The sequence below is a fragment of the Meles meles genome, chromosome 7 (genome assembly GCF_922984935.1).
Source record: "Meles meles chromosome 7, mMelMel3.1 paternal haplotype, whole genome shotgun sequence".
NCBI lineage: Eukaryota > Metazoa > Chordata > Mammalia > Carnivora > Mustelidae > Meles > Meles meles.
In genome coordinates, this window is record NC_060072.1 from 33,455,516 (window position 1) to 33,472,848 (window position 17,333).

At 33.8% G+C, this 17,333-nt stretch overlaps 1 protein-coding gene across 2 annotated transcripts in view; it reads left to right on the forward strand.

Moving 5' to 3' along the window:
* The window catches only part of MGAT4C (MGAT4 family member C), a 682,332-nt gene that overhangs the window by 624,763 nt on the left and 40,236 nt on the right, over window positions 1-17,333 (forward strand). The window contains exon 1 of one of the 2 annotated variants that reach the window (XM_046012920.1): window positions 10,936-10,979. The exons of the other annotated variant lie outside the window; for it this stretch is intronic. The gene's annotated coding sequence lies outside the window, so the exon portion shown is untranslated. Of the gene's footprint in view, window positions 1-10,935; window positions 10,980-17,333 lie in introns of those variants that run through there. 2 annotated transcript variants of the gene reach the window in all.

Genomic DNA, 17,333 nt, shown 5'->3' on the forward strand with positions numbered 1-17,333 from the left:
AGGCAATAAAAATAAATAAAAGACATCCATATTGGAAAAGAAGAGGTAAAACTGTTACTAATATGCAGATAACATAACATTGTGTGTAGAAAACCCTAAAGACTCCATCAAAAAACTCCAAATAAATTCAGTAAAGTTGCAAGGTACAAAATCAATACACAAAAATCTTTTGTGTTTGTAAACACTAATAATGAAATAACAGAGGGAGAAATAGAGAAAACAGTATCATTTACACTTGCATCAAAAAGAATAAAATATCCAGATGCTTCAGTGGCCCAGTCAGTTCAGAGTCCAGTCAGAGTCCAGCAAAGGACTCTTGATTTCAGCTCAGGTCATGATCTTGGGATTATGAAGTCAAGCCCTGCATGGGACTCCACACTCAACAGACTCTGCTTGAGATTCACTCTCTCCCTCTCCCTCTGACCGGCCCCAACTTGGGCGTGCTCTCTAAGTGAATAAATCTTTTTTTTCTTTAAGATACTTTTATTTATTTGACAGAGAGAGACACAGCGAGAGAGGGAACACAAGCAGGGAAGTGGGAGAGGGAGAAGCAGGCTTCCCACTAAGCAGGGAGACTGATGTGGGGCTTGATCCCAGGACCTTGGGATCATGACCTGAGCCAAAGGCAGACGGTTAACAACAACTGAGCCACCCAGGCACCTCTGAATATAATCTTAAAAAAAAAAAGAAAAGAAAAAAGAATAAGGGAAGCCGGGGTGTCTCAGTCAGTTAGGTGTCTGCTTTCAGCTCAGGTCATGATCCCAGGGTTCTGGGATCAAGTTCTGCATCAGGCTCCTTGCTCATCAGGAGCCTGCTTCTCCCTCTGCCTGCTGCTCCCCCTGCTTGTGCTCTCTCTATATAAATCTGATAAAAAAATAAAATCTTTTTAAAAAAGAATAAAATATCTAGGCATGAATTTAACCATTAGGACAAAGGGTTTTGTACCCAAAGACCTGTATATTGAAAACTCTAAGACACTAATGAAATAAATTAGACACAAATAAATGGAAAGTGCTCCATGCTCATGGATTAGAAGAATCAATATTGTCAAAATATCCATACTACCCAAAGCAATCTACAGATTCAGTGCAATCCTTATCAAAATTCCAATGGCATTTTCCAAAGAAATAAAATAATTCTAAAATTTGCATATAACTATTAAAAAAACCCTTAATAGCCAAATCCATCCTGAGAAAGAAGAACAAAGCTAGAGGCATCATGCTCCCTGATTTCAAACTTGAATACAAAGGTATAGTAATTAAAACACTATGGTAGTTGAATAAATACAGATGGGGAGATTAATGGAACAGAAGAGAGAGTCCAGAAATAAACCCATGCAGATATGATCAATTAATTCATGACAAAGGAGCCAAGAATATATAAGGGCTAAAGGACAGTTTCTTCAATAAACTGTCTGGAAAAACTGGACAGCCATGTACAAAAGAGAGAAACTGATCTCTACCTTACACCCAGATAATAATATATTTAAAACATTTTACAGAATTAAGACAGTATAAAATTTAAAGTATAAATGAGTTGTAAGCCTTATTAAATATTATGTAAACTATAGGGAAAAATATTCCTCACTATGAGTTGACCATTAAGGTTATTTTTCTTACTGAAAGAGGTTATTGGAAGAATTTGAACATTTATTTTATATGACATGAAACAAAATATTTTACAGATTTTGTAGGGATTTGCACTATTTACACAAACTACTCTAAGGAATGGTCAGAAAGAGAGCTGTCATCATTTGATGAGGCTTTTTAGTATGATTGTACTATTTTTCTAGCAGATTTATTATAGCATTTATGTGTCAATTATTATGAAGGAATATTACAATTTGGGGATAATTTAGATTCCCAAATCCTATTAATTGCTAAAATATATAGATATAAAAATACTGTGTTCATTAAATGTAGATTTTCATTTATTTCTCTTTTCTCTTATTAAACAATCTAAACAAATATTTAGTTAATGACTAAGCAAAGTGAGGCAACATAAGTTAAAAATCTAGATTTCAGAAGTCCTTACATGTAAGTAAATCTATAGCAATCTATTATTTAACAGGTCCAGAAAGAACTGCCAGATCAAAAATACTTCCTCAAATAGCAGTGCATAGAATTCGAAATTCTGTCTTCTGGAGAAATCTTATTGCATTAATTTTTTTTAAAGATTTTATTTATTTATTTGACAGACAGAGATCACAAGTAGGCAGAGAGGCAGGCAGAGAGAGAGGAAGGGAAGCAGGCTCCCTGCTGAGCAGAGAGCCCGATGCAGGACTCGATACCAGGACCCTGAGATCATGACCTGAGCCAAAGACAGAGGCTTTAATCCACTGAGCCACCCAGATGCCCCATCATTAATTTTTTAATAGCTCCAATTAGTGAGAAAATGCCATATTGATTCATTACATTTGTCATTTAGCAATTATTGAATATGTGTGATGTTCTAAACATAAAAATGACATGATATGATTTCTGCCCTTGAGTTCACAGCATTAGGAAAATAGACATTCACAGAAAGTCTGCAGTAAGATGCAAACTCCTTTCATTGTAGTTTCAAGAAGAGAGTGACCAACATCACTATAGGATTTACAGAGCTTCTAACAGAGTGGCACACGATCACAGTTTTGTCTAGGAAAATGGAATACATGTTCAAAAGCACTGAAGCATGAAAATTCACATGAAATGTGTTTGCAACCGTCAGATATTTCAGTGTGGCTGAGGCATAGCATTCTTGGTGGGAGAAAAACATATGGCTAAAAAATTTATTTAACCAAATAGACATTGAGAAACTAATAAAGGGATCTGAGTTGAGAGTGATCTGATCAGATTTGCATTTTCAGACTTTATTTTGGCAATATGTTACCACATTCACTTATCTAATTGGCCAGAAGGAACGATAGACATTATTTATATAGGGATATACTGAAAAGACAAACAGTAGTTGTGAGAAGAATATTACTCGGAGACTGACTGCTTGGAGTAGAAAAGAGAGCTCCCAAAGTTTTAACAAGAAAATGCCAGAAATGTCTGCCCTTAATTCATGACCTTTCCTGAAGGTCGTTATATTTTGTTGTGTCAAAAGAGTAATTTCCAATGTTACTCCCCGTCTCTCTACCCCAGATTCCCAGTGAACTCTCCGACCTTCTTCTGGGCTTCACTATATGGCTCCTCCTTGGAATTTGTGAATGAACATTCCCGGTTTTTCAGTAGTAATGGAAAGACTATGAAAGTCCACATCATCTAGTATTTTTTTTTTACACAAACTTTAAATGCTTTAAGGCTGATAGACAAAAATTAGTCACTAGGGGAATATACTTAGACAAGTCCCCAGTTTTCTAACTTAAATTTAACTTTTAAAAATTTCCATTGGTCTTCGAATATAGTGTTAACTATTGTGAAATAATTAAAAAAAAAAAAACAAGAAAAGGGAATCAACAAGCAAACAAATGAACAGAGAAAAACATTATTTTACTTAGTAAAATATGACACAAATAAAAAGCCATGCATTACTGCAGGTAATAGAAATCATGAAGAAAAAAAGTAAATAGGTTTAAAAACTAAATCCAGATGATGATGTTTTGAATAGGAAAGAAGAACGTGGGAATTACTGGTGACTTATAGCAACACAAAAGCTACCAAATGATCTTCATGGATATGAGCAAAAACAATTAGTGAAAGAGTTTACATAGTTTCAGATATATTAATATGGTATCATTAAGTTCAGAGAATTTTCAAGGTCTAGGGAGTATAAAGAATGATCTTTTATATATATAAAATGATATAATTTAATTAGTTTGATACTAGCTTTAAGGAAAACTATTTTGATTTTAAAGTCAAGGAAGTCCAGAAAATTTTCCCAGTCAGCATCTGGTATTTGCTATTTAACACTTAGTTCTCAAATTACTGTTTTAAATAGATTATTTATTTCACATATTTCATGCTGCTTATTTTTTGTTAAAATAATATTGTTTTTACAAACTAACGTCAAATTTAACTAAGATGGATATAGCTAAATAAGGCTAGTGAGTTATTGGCAAAACAAAAGCTTAAACAAGTATGGAATTAGTTATAATTATTTAGAAGTGTGCTTGAAGTAATTTTAAAAGGAAAAAATTATTTGTTGAAATTACTGGTAGAGCAAATCCATTGATGGGTAACAACTAGCAACAATTTTACTCCGCTAGAGAGTATCTACAAATGACGACATTTCTCTAAAAATGACTATCTACTCCACTCCCATTTGTAAGATCTGGGTGAGGATGCCAAGGAGTTGGGCAAACAAATTGAGGAAAAGGGGAATGAGAAAAGAACTGATATTTAGAGAAGAGAATATAAAGATATCAAAAGATGCTTAAATCACAAGGAGAGGTCGAATAAAAGCAAGATACTGGCTGGACTTTGGGAAAAGAAACATTCTTATATAGCTCTGGAAATATTATATTAGCATGAGTGTTGAATATAGATCCTTCCAGTTCATGGTAATCATGTGTATTCCTGCTATAAAAACTAAACAACCAATCAGAGAAGTAGGATTAGATGGCTCTTACAAACAAGGGTGATATTCTCTTATTGGTCATTCTAAACTGTATCATCCCTAACACCACCTTCTATGATTTGTGGTTTCTATCCTTTTGATTCTAATGTATTTACTCATATAGTTCTCATCATCAAGAATATCCCTTCATTTCTGTGTGTCTGATACCTACTTACAATTACAGCTAACATGTTCTTTTGTCACTAATAATTCACATTTTATATAATTTTTACACATATACTTTATCCCTCAACTAGATGGTCAACTCTTTGAGCCCCAGAAATTAATCTTTAACTGATTAGTATGAACTTTCTTTCTAATGTAGGACTTTATGTAAATTTATAATCTGTTGATGCAGTTTGAATAAATCATTACTCCCACCGAAAATATTATTGAGGATTATTATGTAAAACATGCTAGTAGGCACTGATGAAAATGAAAAATATGCAAATCTTTTAACAAAAACTTACTCAACACCTCTTGCCTGCCAACAGGGTACAAGACACTGGGGATACCAGTGTGCACCAAAATGAACAGGGTCTCATTTTTATTCTAAAGATCAGAAAGATGTTAAATAATCATACTAGTTAATATGTAATTAGAAATTGAGGTAAGAGCTCTGAAGAAAAGAAGCACAGTTGTTTCGCATAGTTTTGAATTTTATATTTTCCAGCCAAAGAAAATACTCATTCAACACCAGGAGAATTTTTTGTTTGCTTGTATGTTTTTTCTCCTGATTTTACACTATATACATTTCTGTGGAAATTATCTTTTAGACCACATGAGAGAACCATATCCACTTCCTGTGAACCCAGATGGACCTGCAGCCCAAGTGGACCTAACAGTGTGTTTTTGACTGTGACAGGGTGTCCTGGACCCTCCTCCTCTGCTTTACTTTTCTGTGGATGAACACTACCCGGGGAATACTCAGCTCCAAGGTCGTAGATGAGCATCCTCGGCATTCTTAGGCTCAGCTGAGGCGAGCCACAGCCTACCAAGAGGCAAAACATGCCGCCTTTCAGTTCGAAGTGTTTGAAGACCCTCAGTTTACTGTTTGGTCATCTCATCTCTAAGGAGGGCCGTTTTCACGGTTGAGCAAATGAGTTCCTGGTATTGCAGGGACCAAACTTTCTTGTAAACATTTAAGTTAACAGTAACAACAGAAAAGTCACTGTAGCTAACCATCTCCTTTAGAAGTCAGCTTAAGCATGTGGGCATTCACCTGCGCAGGCCAGTGAATGCTGGCCCAGAACTGACACTCTTCATAGTTCCCCAAAGATCTTTCACTTTGCTTGGCTGACTCTGCAAGTCCGGGAAAGTGCAGCTAGACTCAAATACAAGAAATCAAATGAACACTTTGCTTCCTCCTGGCTTTGCTGCTGTTCGCGTTTTGCCACCCGGTTTCAAGGGTTAGAGGGACAAAATCTATTACTCGGCAGGCAGTGCTTGCACAAATGAAAGATAAATTTTTCTTCTAGATAGGACAGATCAGAGAGACTCATAAAATATTAATGATGAAAGCTTTGGGAATTCGATATATCCCTGACCATAGGTTTCTCTTTACAGTGAAGCTCAGTCACTTTAACCTATTATTTTTTTCTGTAAGAACCCCATCAAGAATGATATGAAGGGAAAAGAATACATGATTTAAGATTCAGATGAGCATAGATTTTTTTGAGATGGTAATTTTTCTGTCTTTCATTTTCTCTCATGTTTTGTGTTCCTTATCTGCTGTAAATTTCACTGAATGATGTCACGTGGTTGATTTGATTCTTAAAGCAGCCCCCGCGCTCAAGCAATTTGCTTGATAATGATACGAAAAGTACATATTTATTATTATTAGTTAACCTACAATATAGTAATACCTGACATTTATGTGACTGAAGCAATTTATATTATCCAAAAATTAGGGATGCATTGAACGTGTATTCAAATAGATATCATTAACAAAGGACTTTGTATTTTTCAGAATACAGTCAACATACAGATATTTTTCATCTGCTGAGATTTTGTTATCCTGAAAAATCCTTCCATTGGCATTACAATTTTCTAATTTTTTTTAAGGTTACTATCTCTTTGTAGAATGCTTAGTCAATTAGCATTACTTTGAGGTATTTGCAACATATGTTTTCACTTTACACAGAAACAAACTTTGCATTTATAAAATTTAAGGATAATAGAATGTATTATTATATTTTATATTAATACATATTGATATAATATATATTATATATAACATATTATAATAATATAATAATATATTAATATATAAAAATATTATTTAACCTAAATTATTATATTCTATATTGATAAATGTATATTTACATATTATATATTTAAATATCTATAATATTAAATATTTGAATATTTGAAACGAATATTGGAAATTGTTGAAAATAATAAAATAATTCCATCAACTATTTTTTTTAATTCTTTGAAATTTCTGTGCTAACATAATGATTTGTAACATAATTCAAAATATTTTATCACATTAAAAAACAGGAATATATAAAATTAGCTATTATTTATAATAATGCCTTAGAAAGAAGATAATCACCCCCAAATGAAAGTAAATACAACTAAATCATATATATTATAATTTAAGTTACACTGAAAATGACATCTAGTATGTTAAATATCAAATAGGATAAATTCTTATATTAATAATCTTATTTTTTGTCAAAATAGTATTTATAAAAAGAAAATGTATGACTTAATACAATCAGAGAAAATTTTCTTTGCTTAATTACCTTTCACCTAATTGAATATTTTGTTTCATGTACAGGTACACCCCTGTAATATTTTTCCTCAGTATAGATAAGCAATTATCAACCAAATATAATCTTTATAAGCCACTGATGAGCCCAGATCTTGTGCTTTCAGTGTATGTTTAGGTTTCCAGTTGGTGATATGCATACAAGGATAAATCAGCAATTTCCAGCATTAATCAGCCTTTCAGAAAATTCATCAATGTACTGTAAAAAAAAAAAAATCAGATCTGTTAAAACCTATCTTGAACTATAAGGTCATATCACTAGGGAAGTCAGAAGGCATAGTTCATTCCAAAACATTATCAGCCATCCTGGTCTTGAAGGATATTATAAAATTCTAAAATCAATATAGCTCATTCCTGATCACCTTATCATCTGATTATCATCTGGACTCCATTCATCAATGTGTTCCATCCATAAGTTTAAAAAACATAGAGTCCATAGTCTAAATGCCCTGCTGTAACCAAAGACCAAATGCTTGCTAGAATTTACTTACTGTTTTTACAGCCTTCTGAAGACCAAATTTCTTGGAATTGATAGTAAGGCCTCTTTAAATGCTATCTCCTTTCTGCCCAACCCTAACAATTAAGTGATAATACTTCCATATTGAGAAATAAGTTTATTTGAAATAAAAACCTCAAGAAGACTACTACCATTTTAAAAGATCAATCTCCAATAGCAGCTATTCTTGCCATATTTGGAAGCTACAGAATTAAAAATGGAGGAAAAATACAGAAATCCCAGTGAGGGTGAGGTTGTTGTTGACCACAGTACCTGATCAAAGCATGTCTAAGTAGAGGTGAAAAAGACTGACGGAGATATCAGAGGAGACAAAGGAATTTGTGCTTTGAGAGTATATGAATTTTCAAACTCCAGAAAATAATAATATTGTCTCCTTGGAAATACCTAAATAGCCCAGAGAAGTGCTGATTTTTTTTTAATATAAATACATATTTTAAGTATAGTCAAGAAAAGTAATGCAGCATAACAGCATATTTATTCCTCAAACTATCTTTGCTCAAAGAATACCCACATGACTTCAAAGACATTATCTTTAGAGCCTTTTCTCCATGTTACTCAATTTTTAAAATTATTTTTAATTTAAATTCAATTAGTTGATACATAGTACATCATTAGTTTTTTATATAATGCTCAATGATTCATTAGTGTATAACACCATGATGCTCACCACATCATGGGCCCTTCTTAATGCTCATCACCCAGTTAACCTATCATTTTTTTTTTTTAATAAACATATAATGTATTATTAGCCCCAGGGTACAGGTCTGTGAATCACCAGGTTTACATGCTTCACAGCACTCACCATAGCACATACCCTCCCCAAATGTCCATAACCCCACCACCCTCTCCCTACACCCCTCCCCCCGGCCACCCTCAGTTTGTTTTGTGACATTAAGAGTCTCTTTTGGTTTGTCTCCCTCCTGATCCCATCTTGTTTCATTTATTCTTTCCCTACCCCCCAACCCCTTCCCAATTGCATCTCCACTTCCTCATATCAGGGAGATCATATGATAGTTGTCTTTCTCCAATTGACTTATTTCACTAAGCCTGATACCCTCTCGTTCCATGCATGTCATCGCAAATGGCCAGAGTTCATTTCTTTTGATGGTTGCATATATTCCATTGTATATATACACCACTTTTTCTTTATCCATTCATCTGTTGATGGACATCTAGGTTCTTTCCATAGTTTGGCTATCGTAGACATTGCTGCTATAAACATTCAGGTGCATGTGCCCCTTCAGATCACTACGTTTGTATCTTTAGAGTAAATGCCCAGTAGTGCAATTGCTGGGTCATAAAGTAGCTCTATTTTCAACTTTTTGAGGAACCTCCATGCTGTTTTCCAGAGTGGTTGCACCAGCTTGCATTCCCACCAACAGTGTAGGAGGGTTCCTCTTTTTCTGCATCCTCACCAGCATCTGTCATTTCCTGACTTATTAATTTTAGCCATTCTGACTGGTGTGAGGTGGTATCTCATTGTGGTTTTGATTTGTATTTCCCTGATGCCCAGGGATGTGGAGCACTTTTTCATGTGTCTGTTGGCCATCTGGATGTCTTCTTTGCAGAAATGTCTGTTCATATCCTCTGCCCATTTCTTGATTGGATTATTTGTTCTTTGGGTGTTGAGTTTGCTAAACTCTTTATAGATTTTGGATACTACCCCTTTATCTGATATGTCATTTGCAAATATCTTCTCCCATTCTGCCAGTTGTCTTTTGGTTTTGATAACTGTTTCCTTTGCTGTGCAAAAGCTTTTGATCTTGATGAAATCCCAATAGTTCATTTCTGCCCCTGCTTCCCTTGCCTTTGGCATGTTTCCAGGAAGAAGTTGCTGAGGCTGAGGTCAAAGAGGTTGCTGCCTGTGTTCTCCTCAAGGATTTTGATGGATTCCTTTCTTACATTGAGGTCCTTCATCCATTTTGAGTCTATTTTCATGTGTGGTGTAAGGAAATGGTCCAATTTCATTTTTCTGCATGTGGCTGCCCAATTTTCCCAACACCATTTGTTGAAGAGGCTGTCTTTTTTCCATTGGGCATTCTTCCTTGATTTGTCGAAGATTAGTTGACCATAAAGTCGAGGGTCTGTTTCTGGGCTCTCTCTTCTGTTCCATTGATCTATGTGTCTTTTTTTGTGCCAGTACCATACTGTCTTGATGATGACAGCTTTGTAATAGAGCTTGAAGTCAGGAATTGTGATGCAACCAACTTTGGCTTTCTTTTTCAATATTCTTTTGGCTATTTGAGGTCTTTTCTGGTTCCAAATAAATTTTAAGATTATTTGTTTCATTTCTTTGAAAAAAATGGGAGTCAATCCCATTTACAATTGCACCCAAACCATAAGATACCTAGGAATAAACCTAACCAAAGAGGCAAAGAGTCTATACTCAGAAAACTATAAAATATTCATGAAAGAAATTGAGAAAGACACAAAGAAATGTAAAAATGTTCCATGCTCATGGATTGGAAGAACAAATACTGTGAAAATGTCTATGCTATCCATGTTACTCATTTTCTTATAGCTAGTTTTTTCTGAATATCCTTGTTACATGGCATGGCAGATATGCTATAGGAAACTGTTCCCGGCAATGAATTTATAATTTTGTAGCAGAAACAATCTCTTGAATGTTGTAAGTATTTGTATATGATGGAAAAATCAGTAATAGATATTTGTAACAAACTAGCCTATGTACTTTTTAGGTGAAGGAAAACTAAGTAATATAGACTGAAGTTACTTCCAAAGGGCAAAAATCCTGAGCTTAAATGGAATATTATAAAATATAACCAATTTATTTACTACTATGAAAAATATCAAGGGTCATGTTAGAAGATAAATAAATGTATAAATCTTTATATTATATAATATATACTTCAAACATTTTGACAACTTTTAAATAATTTTACTTCATATAAAGGGATACACATATACGAAATGTTAAAATTTGTATATTTTCTGTTAGTTTGGAAAACTTAATAAATACGAGCATAATGAAACTGCATGGGAAATACAAATTGTCTATAATGCTTTTTATTTTACTTTTGCTAATAATAAAATAGAAGCTTGTATTAGTAATACTGGACTTTCTTTTTTCCAGTGTATCAACATTTTCTGTACAGGACAGATTATGACAGCTTCTTTCTTAAGGTGAGATTGGGTATCTGTCATTCACAGTAGAATTCGGAGGAGCTACAAATCATTCATATATTATCAAAGGTATTTCATAAAGTCAAATCATTTTGGGGTAGCTACTCATGCCTAATTGAAGATATTTCCTCATTAATTTAAAGCAATTTCTGTTTTTTCAATAATACTACTTTCACAGTAAACCCTAGAGGATGTTTATTGGAAATTTCTGAGTTTATCAAAGCATGTAGCTTGATGTTTTGACTTAAACTTGGAAATATATTGATGCTTGAAGAAAATCCAGGTCATAGAACAAAATTAAAATATCCTAATACAACTAATAAAACTAAGGTATCTCCCAGAGTGTGTATACACACACATGCAGACACAGGCAGATTAGTATCTTTAACTCCCACCCAAAATACAAGTATATTAGAATATTTTAATTCTCATGAGTCATCCAGATTTTTGTGTTCACATTTTACGTATTTTGGCTCTGTTATTTCAAAAGCTGAAATTATTGTATTATAAATTAATATTATGTCCTATTTACTAACATATTTATCACTTACTTTTCAACATCCCTTCTTATCAGAACTTCCACTTTTTCTCTCTGCTTGAAGTATGTTCTTTGGATTTTCCTCTAGTGAACAAAAGTCTGGTTATTTTCCTTTTTTGTCTAAAAATATTTGCATTTTGCTCTCCTTCTAGAAAATTAATATTCCTTGACTGTGAGTCTATAATTTTTTAGACACCATTTAAGTAATTTTTCAGACACCATTTAAGATTTTATCCCATGGTTTTCTGGATTCTGTTTATTAATGGAAAGTTAACTGTCTAGTTGTTGTACTGGTGTATGTAATTTGCTATTTTTCCTTGGCTGCTTTTAAAATCTTCTCTTGATCTTTGGTGGTCTGAAGCTAGTTATGATGTGTCTAGGTAGTTTTTTTTTAAAGATTTTATTTATTTGTTTGAGAGAAAGAAATAGAGATAAAGAGAGAAAGCATAAGCAGTGCAAGGGGTAAAAGGATAGCTCTCACTGAGTGCCCCAACACAGGGCATGATACCAGGACCCGGAGGGCATGACACCAGCACCCCAATGCCATGACCTGAGCTGAAGTCAGTCGCTTAACCAACTGAGCCACCCAGGAGCCCCAGCACAATTTTGTAATATCACACTTTAGATTTATTGGCCTTCCTGAATTCGAGAATAGATGCTTTTCAGTAATTCTTAAAGTACTCCGTCATTATCTCCTTTAAAGGGGCCTCTTCCATTTTTCTCTATCCTTTATGTCCCGTAATTGTTTTTCAAATCATCTCATAGTTTCTTAATGCAACATTCTTTGAATCTATATCCAGTTCACTGTGATAAAAATCTGCATTTGTGATTCATTTTAATCTCTTTTTATTCTTTTAATTTTTATAACTTTGGTGTAAATAAATTCCATTAGCAAGTTTTACATTTAAGTCTCTTCTTTCCTTTTCTAATGTTCAAATCAAACCTCTAATTTTGTGATTCTGATTGTACTCTCTTTTGTTTCTGCTTGTTTTCAGTTATAAAATCCTATTTTACTATGTGTTTTTGTTTTTGAGTATGATCTCACACATGTGGAATATTATCGATGGGAATTCTTTAAGGCTAGATCTGGAGTTCCATTCTTAAAGTACTTGCTTTTACCAATCCCCAGCAGGGGGCAGGGAGGCTATCAAGTCAGGACCATGTTTAAGCTAAATGCTCTGCTTTCAGTTTTTAATCCAACAAATAGCATAATTTTGCATTTCAGACCTGTGATGAGGAATAACTCGTTATGAATTCTCTTTTTTTTTCCTCTCCACCAGCACCAAAGACAAGATTTCCTTTCAGAATCACTCTCTCCATAGGGTTCACTTCTCATTTTATGGAGAAGAGGGGCTTCAGATATGCTTTCCACTCTGTTCCTCATGAAGAAGCCAAAAGGGAAAATCAAGCTTTCTAATAATTGCTCCAAGTTCTTATATTAAAAGTTGGCTTTGGAGATTACTTACCTCTTAGGGTTTCTGCTTTTACCTTTATATTAGTCTCTGAAGATATATAATTTTCATGTCAGATCAAAGATTCTTAAAATATATACATATGTGTTATACATAATTTTATTTTAATTGTATTTATCTTTTCATCAAAGTTTACTCTGGCTGTAGAGATCCAATATACTGGCTTGAAGCAGAAAATCAAGTGTTAATTGATTTTCTATAAAGATAGTTCTATAGAGACGCTAATATTTCTTTACACTTTGCAGAGTGTAAAAGGTGATATTTAGCAGAAAAAAAAAAGTCTGCTAAAACTTTAATTCAAACTAATTTCCTACCTAGTCTTCAACCTTTTTCTTCCATCCTCTGATAATGCTTCTGATATTTCTTTCTCTTTTCTGGAGCAAGGACTTTATCACATTAATCTCGCTAAATTATTAAGCCCTGTCACCAGAGAAAATGAGTATGGTTTTTGTTTGATTCTGCCTTTGTAAAAAATAAAAAGCATAATTTGTGTCTCTCTTCTAAACTTTTAGACTCTTCAAATGCACAATATTAATCTTATAGCCTTTGAGATTCTTGTAATTATCATTAATGCTTACTGTTTAACCAAGTGGGCGGTTCATAAAATGCCCATTCAGGCTCTCTAATGAAGTTACCCATATGTTTGTTGGAAAATGGAGCTAAAAATGGCAGCGCATGTACATAAGACTTTTCTTCTCGTTATTTAGATGGAAGATGTATGTATATAAAACAGCTGTTGGTGACACTTCCTGGTGTAAATATTTTAAAAATTTCTGTTTGCTACCTTTGGAGCCTGGCACTTTCATACTGGTTTAAATCAGCAAATTTATTTGTGGAAAATAGCATTGTAATGTTTATGTGTGTGTGTTTTTCTTGTTTGTTTGTTTATTTGTTTATTTACAGCATAACAGTGTTCATTGTTTTGGCATCACACCCAGTGCTCCATGCAGTACATGCCCTCCCTATTACCCACCACCTGGTTCCTCAACCTCCCACCCGCCCCCACCCCTTCAAAACCCTCTGGTTGTTTTTCAGAGTCCATAGTCTCTCATGGTTCATCTCCCCTTCCAGTTTCCCTCAACTCCCTCTCCTCTCCATCACCCCATGTCCTCCATATGTGTGTTTTTTTAAAGTAAGATCTTTTTTTTTTCTTTAAACTATACCACATATTCTTTTCCTGTTTGTTTGTTTTTTAAAAGAAGATGTGAAAATGCCATTACAAAAACATTCAGTTTATAACTTTTGAGGGAGGGAGGAAGAGATTTTCAAACCAAATTTCAGTCCATCAGTACCAAGTTCATTTTCATAAGCTGCTTTATTTTTTTCAATTTTTAATTTTACAATGGTGTCCAGTAACAATTAGAATTCAAAATAATTTGTATTTTCCCAAATATTTGTAGCATATGTGGTTCATTTTTCCTTTTAGTAAATTGAGGGTTAGGGTTCCTTAATTACATTTTCTACTTCCTGCATTTCCACTACAGGTTCCGGTGGCTAACCCGAAGTGTTAATAACAAAGTACAAACAGAACAAGCTATGCTATTCAAATACAGTGGGATTAGCCAGCTTGATGGTCGATATTTTAGGGAACTGTATTGTAGTATGAAATACCAGCCTATAGAAAAATTTAGCCCTTCTAATTCTATCATCACAGCAGATATGTGATGCCATATTAACAGTTATTTCTGATCAACATGGACTCCTCAGGAGCTGCGTAGTCATCTTCTTGCTTTTGATTTTATTTCTTTACACAACATTTACCGTAGTGAGGCATTTTCAGTTCAAAATGTCTTAATTTTGATCTTAGTATAATAAAATTTATGAGCAACTTCACCTTCCCAAGTGCATCATTATCACAACTCCAGTCAGATTCTTCAACCTTCAACCTCAAGCTAAATTGTGAAAAACCTTATGGACACTGTTAGTTAAAATTCTTAGCTCCTATGTTTCCATGTTCCATAGAAGTTATTGCTTTGCATAAAATCAGGAAGTAAATATTGGCTTACAGATTAGATAAATCAAAATTAATCAGTATTCTTGATTGTGTATTGGAAAAGGAGTAAGCCTATTTTGGGAGTTTAAAATAAGGCAAAAGAATGATTCAGCAGTATTACTAAAAATAGTGAAAGCATATCCATGCTGTATGGACTTAAAGGCTTTATAACTACACAACATGCTAGAGGAATCATGTCATGAGGGGCAAAGAACAGTGATTTTTACTTAAAGAACAACTTCTGTTCTTACAATGGAGAAATGCCATAGAACTAAAAAAGTGACCTTTTCTGTATGGTTTCTGCACCTCTAGCAAGCTAGGGTGGGCCTGTCCTATGGCAATGAGGATTCCAGGAGGGAGAGTTGAAGCATGAAGGACCTATTGATTTTTGAGCTTAGAATTGCACACTATCAATTCTAGAGCATTCTTTTTGCCAAAATATATAAAAAGTCAACAGCATCCAGGTTGTGGGAAACAGACTCCATCTCCTAATGGAAGACATTACAAAGTCATATTGAAGAAGGGGTACATACAAGGAAGGGTGAAGATTTTGTGACATTTTGTTAGCCCATCAACCATAGCATCCTAGATTCTGAACAAAAATATAAGGCAAAAGTAATTCATTGCCTAACTTTCAGTTGATTTAATTCTGTTGTATATACTATAGAAATCTGTAAGGATATATATAGAAGTAATAGTGCTGTCATCTAAAATTCATTAGTGTCGTTGGCTTTACCCTGCAAATGCTTGGGTGCAAACATTGTCTCAAATATAATAGACCTAAAAGATGGGTTCATACTTAATGAAATACGTATGATACTGAAATTAAGGACAACTTTGCGTATTTCTTAATTTATGATAATTTCTTAACATATATATGTGCATATATGCATATATATGCATAATCAGCAAAATCTCCCACTATAGCCAAGTAATACTAACCATACCATGGGTATGCCATCAAAAATTCACTTTTGCAAAGACTAACCAAAATACACAACCTGAGCACATTTCTTCCTTATAGGCAGACAAATATAGAAATCAGAATGCCTTTCTCTGATTATCAAAAATACAATAGATTAGATGAGTAAAGGTCCAATGACATTAAACCAAGAGAGACGCATCTGATAATTGTATTTCTCTTTTCTAACAGGATGGAAAATGCTTAAAGTGAACTGCATCTCTCTCCACCTCAAAGATAGCCATACCATTAAGGATAAAAATACCCCCCAATTTTTTCAGCTTGATCAGATGCTGCATACTCAGCTGGTCTAGAATCATATAGGTAAATGAGTGATGCTGTTCAATATTAAAATACAACAAATTGGGAGGAGGGGAAGTTGCATGAAACTGGAGAATATTCCCCATCTAAATGGAATTGGCTATTACTTAGGTCTAGCCAGTTGTTGCCATGTAGAAATGAAAGTCCATTATTACTCTATACTCTAATTTAAAAATAAGTCTAGATATTCATTTAAAATTTTCTTTTACCTATTGTATGGACCAAGTCAATTCTGTTGGAAACCAGATTCTCCCTTAGGTGGCTATTATTGTGAAACCTACATCATCTGAACACTGCAGGTGATGCCCTGAAGTTCTTGGTTTTGGACCTTCTTTCAATTGATATAGTGCTTTGTATTTATGTTCATACATATTGATATTAATTTATGAATATTGATATTCATAAATATTCATAATCTTGTCTTGCTCTCTCTTTAAAAATTTATGCAGTCTCTTGCTCTCATGCATTAAAGTGTAGGAACACCTTAAGCAGGTTTAACTCAAATAAATAAAACTGTAAAAGGTCAGCAAAAAGCAGAGAGAGAGAAAAATAGGAGAGAAACAGAAATAACTATTTATCTGCATTTCATGTAGGCAATCTTTCTCACCATTTTACTTGGTCTACCCCACTGTGAACCTGAGAATGAAATTGGAGATATAAGTTACCATTCCCTCAATTATTTTTAGTTCCTATGTAAGAACATCTTACCAAATAGGGTGTGATTCTAGAGTTTAAAATGCATGTATTTCATGCATGATATCTAAACTCTAAAAAATTACTTTTGGTACTCAAGAGAAAAAGAACAATGTTTATAACATGGGAAGAACCATTGATAATCATATGTTAGAATATTGATCTTAAGGTCTACTTCTCCCATATTGGAAGGTCTATGTTTTATGCCTTGGTTGGTGACTTTGAATTTAATGGTTAACATGAAACACCATGATCTTAGACTCTAGGACATTTGAATCCTTTCAAATTTATTACATTGACAGGAAACCTCAGTCTAGTCCTTGTCCTATCAGTAACAAGTTAAATCAGTCTAGCACTGATTTTTTTTCTTCTGCAT